Source organism: Mastomys coucha, unplaced genomic scaffold (assembly GCF_008632895.1).
Source record: "Mastomys coucha isolate ucsf_1 unplaced genomic scaffold, UCSF_Mcou_1 pScaffold22, whole genome shotgun sequence".
Classification (NCBI taxonomy): Eukaryota; Metazoa; Chordata; class Mammalia; order Rodentia; family Muridae; genus Mastomys; species Mastomys coucha.
The window spans coordinates 138,885,283-138,889,974 of NW_022196905.1; positions in this window are offsets into that span (position 1 = coordinate 138,885,283).

The following is a 4,692-nucleotide window of genomic DNA, read 5'->3' on the forward strand; positions in this document are numbered from 1 at the left end:
CGATTGAAATCCAAAAACATGAGGAATTAGAAACTTGTTGATTGACATCCAATGGTCTCTCTAATTTGGTAATTGGAGAAATTGGTCCAATATTACACAATCCATATACACTTTCAGCTTCTTTGTTCGTGACAGTGTCTGGCTGTGTACAACATAATGGTCTTGAGATCTTGCTTCTCCTATCTCAGCCTCTGTATTCGTAGAATTGTTTATTTCATGTTTTTATTCTATTCTATGGTTTTCAGAATAGCTTACATATTTTAAAAGTATTTATATACCTAAAAGAAATGTAGACAATTAAATTGGGAGGGGCTTTGTAGGAGAACAACAGAGAGTGAGACTGAATGCTCTGCTTGACGTTTGTAACTCTTGTATCAAGTTACCACAGTAAGAGCCAAGATTTTAAGCTCTACTAAATACAAAACAAACAAACAAAAACACTTTATATATTTATGTTCATTTAAGAAAATATTAGTAGTGATGTATTATTTTGAAATATACAGTTAATATGTTTGGAGTTATTTAAAATTTATATTGAGAAAAATGTATGTATTTTCAGTATTGCCATATATAAGCATCTACATAAGACTGTTAAATTTATTGCTGTTTTATATTAAACAATTTTTATAATACTCATTTTTATTTTTATAATATTTTATAAATTTTAAAGAATATGACAAAAAATATATTGTAGTTATTGAAGGGGAGGTCTCTGGGAGGAGTTGGGATACAAAAGGAAAACAAGAATGTGATTTAATTCTATTTACTTAAAATATGTTTTTAAATGTTAACAAATTCAGATAAATTGAAATCATGTAACTTTTCTCATTATAATGCAATAAAACTTAAAAGAAAGAAAGAAAGAAAGAAAGAAAGAAAGAAAGAAAGAAAGAAGGAAAGAAAGAAAGAAAGAAAGAAGTGGAGAGGACAGGGACTCTATGCCTAAACAGCTTGGACAGAAAAACCCCTTTACATAGCTGGAAGCAGATAGGTGCACAGAGGGGCTGGGGATTCAGCTCAGTGGGTGAAGTAGTATCATCCCTTGCAGGAATCCCTGGGTTCCCTCTCCAGCACTGGAGGTTTAAAACCAGATGAGGTGGTGAATAACCCCCAACACTTGGGAGATAGAAGCAGGAGGAGCAGGAGTTCAGGGTCATCCTCGGCTCTGTAGTTAGTTCAAGGCCCAGCCTGGGCTACATGAAACTTCAGAAGGTATACTGGCTGGTTTTGTGTCAACTTGACACAGGCTGGAGTTATCCCAGAGAAAGGAGCTGCAGGTGAGGAAATGCCTCCATGAGATCCAGCTGTGGGGCATTTTCTCAATTAGTGATCAAGGGGGGAGGGCCCCTTGTGGGTGGTACCATCCCTGGGCTGGTAGTCTTGGGTTCTATAAGAAAGCAAGCTGAGCAAGCCAGGGGAAGCAAGCCAGTAAGGAACATCCCTCCATGGCCTCTGCATCAGCTCCTGCTTCCTGACCTGCTTGAGTTCCAGTCCTGACTTCCTTTGTGGTCAACAGCAATGTGGAAGTGTAAGCTGAATAAACCCTTTCCTCCCCAACTTGCTTCTTGGTCATGATGCTTGCACAGGAATAGAAACCCTGACTAAGACAGGAGTGTTGAGAACAAGAGGAGAGCATGCTGGAGTCCCCTGTAGGCTTGCCCTCACTTTAGGAAGTTACCAATAGGCAGACAAGAAAACTAGGGGCTATCAAATGGAGATGGAGACTACCTGCTGAGTTCCAACCAAGTGACAGATCTGACTTACAAAGTTGGTGGATCCTGTCTGAGGAATGCCACCCAAGATTGTTATCTGGTCTCCACACACAGGTGCACATACATGCATCCCACATGCATACAACCTAAAATACTAATGATTAGAACATGGGGTCTTCACCTTTGTGAGTGGATTAATGTCCTTCTCAAGAGACTTGATTCAGGCTCTTGAAACTGATTTAAGTTTCCTTGGAGGTCAAGTCTCCAGGGACTTAGAGGAGTCATTTGGAAGCCAGGTTCACCTGGTGTTTTGGTCCTCTGTGTGCAACTGGCTCACCACTCACTCCTGCTTCTGTGATGTTACGTCTTTAGCCACAACTGCCTCACCAGAAGCCAAACAGATGCCAGGATCACTCTCTCGGGCCATTAGAATTGTGAACTCAACACATCTCTTTGCTTTATAAATCTCTGTCTTCGGTGTTTTGTTATAGCAATGCAAGACAGACTACAGTACCCACCTGCTAACGCAGATATTTGATTACCTCCACAGTACTTGCCAGGTATTTTACTTGTCACAGATTTGTTTGTTTGTTTGTTTTTAGTATAGCACTGCAGTCAAGGACAGACTCCAGAAGCACAAACTGCTATTATGGAATCCTCTCCTAAACCCTTCTTTGCCTCCTCCCAGTATATAGCTGTGCAGAAGACCAATCACATCTATGCACTGTAAACTCTAATCTTTTCCCAGATACTGTTAAGTACGTTATGAATGACACGAAGCCGATAAGAGAAGCCTTTCAAACCTTGGTGCTGCATTTCAGAAATAGTTACAGAGATAGAGGCATCAGCTTCGGCGTTCCCCGAGGACGTGAGGAGGACTGAGGAAAGCCCATTTCAACATAGAGCAAAGGAAAGTAAGGAGAGTTTTGTTTTAATCTCTGTGTATGGGGTATGGGTTTGTGTACACGAGTCCAGGTCTCTGCAGAGGCCAGGGGAGAACACCAAATCCCCTGCAGCTGGAGTTATAGAGGTTGTGAGCTGCCCAACCTGGGTGTTGGGACCTAAGTTCCATCCCCTGGAAGAGTAGTCCATGCTCTTAACCACTGAGCCATCTGTCCAATCATTTGTTAATTTATCATGACAGAGCTTTGATATAATAAAGAGAAAACCAAATTCTGAAAAGTATCAGAGTGTTTGACATTTATGGGTCATTAAATGTTGATCATCTCTTTGCTTTAGAAGGATTTCCTTTTTAGGGGAGTGTGTGTAGTGCGCGTGTGTGTGCGTGCTCACAGATCCTCTGGAGCTGGATTTACATGCAGAGGTGAGCCACCTCGTCCATATTGGTGATGAAAACCAAGCTCAGGTTCTCTGGAAGCGCAGCAAGTGTTATCAGCCGCAGAGTGTCTCCAGCCCGCAGAAGGGAGTGGTTTTGAGGCCTGTCTCCAGCATCCGCTTCTTTCTTTCTTTCTTTTTCTTTCTTTTCTTTTCTTTTCTTTTTTTATTTTCTCTCCGATCTCCTCTGCTGCACTTCGGCTCTCCCATCTGCCTTTATTGTTCTGAGGTGTTATTGTTCTCATCTCTTTCCAGGTTCTCTTTATTCCCGAAGCTCTGTGTCCCCATTAGTCCCTTTGCTGTGGTTGAACATCCCGTAGGAGGGCATTTAATCTGCCAGCTTTTTCTGAGATCTCATGATGGAGATTGAGTGCATAAAGAATATTGCAGGACAAAAAAAAAAAATGACAAAGCTATTTCCTGAATATGACAAAAGAAATAAAAAGAAGCGAGCCGCCGTGTGTGAGTTCAGGTGCTTGTACGCATTTGCGGAAAGATAGACTCCTGGCTGTGTATGTCACTCACTCACTTCAGGGCTTTGGAGTGTGCTGGGGTCAGGGTGAGGCTCAGGGAGGGCAAGGGCTGCCATTTCTCAATTTATTTACCTCTCACTTATTTGATTTATCACAGAGTAAGGATTGCTTGTGTAATTTAAAAGTATTGCAAATATTTGCACAGAGTGATATATAAAAAGTGTGTGTGTTACTGTGCACAGTTGCTCACAGAGGCCAGAGAACGGTATCAGGTATGGGCTCTGGAGATAAGGTAGTGTGAGCCACCTGATGAGGGCCCTGGGAACCAAACTTGGCTGGTCTGCAGGAGCAATAACCGCTCTTAACCACCGAGCCATCCCTCTAGCTCCAAACTGACATTTTAAAAAATTTACATCATAACCTGAGTGACCTGGGCAGACCTTGGAGCTTCAGGGAAGAAATGTCACTAAGTCCTAGATATTGTCTCAGATGTTGGCTGTGCCTACACAAGGCCAACAAGACGCTAACATTTAAGTCTGGAACCTTTGGATTTCGGTCTTTTTAAAAATCTTTGTATCTGGTATAGAATAAACAAGGGGTTCTCAGGTCTGGCTTTGTATATGAAGTAATTAGCAACAACATCAGAGGTTACAACCAAAGACCTCATTGCTCATCCCCTGCTGAGCCTGATATGGGGTGGAGCTGATACTCATTTATGCAGCTGTGAAAAGTCCTTTGGCTTTGTTTTGTTTGTCTTGAAACAGAGTCTCACTATGTTATGTAGCCGTGGCTGGCCTGCAACATGTTATGTAGACCAGGCTGGCCTTAACTCACAGAGATCCTCCTGCTTCTGCCTCCAGAGTGCTGGGAATAAAGGTGTGTGCCACAACACTCAGCAAGATTTTTATCTTTATGTACAACTGTGTATGTGTGTTCTCTTATATGCCTATGTGTTCCTGAGACACACACACACACACACACACACACACACACACACACACACACACACGCGCGCGCGCGCGCGCGCGTGTGTGTGGAGGGCAGAGGTCAACCTTCAACGTCATTTCTCAGGTGACTTTCACCTTATGTTCTGAGACAGTCTCTCACTGGCTTGGAGTACTCCAAGTAGGTTTGTCTGGGTGGCTGGAGAGCCCTAGGAACCTGTCTCTACC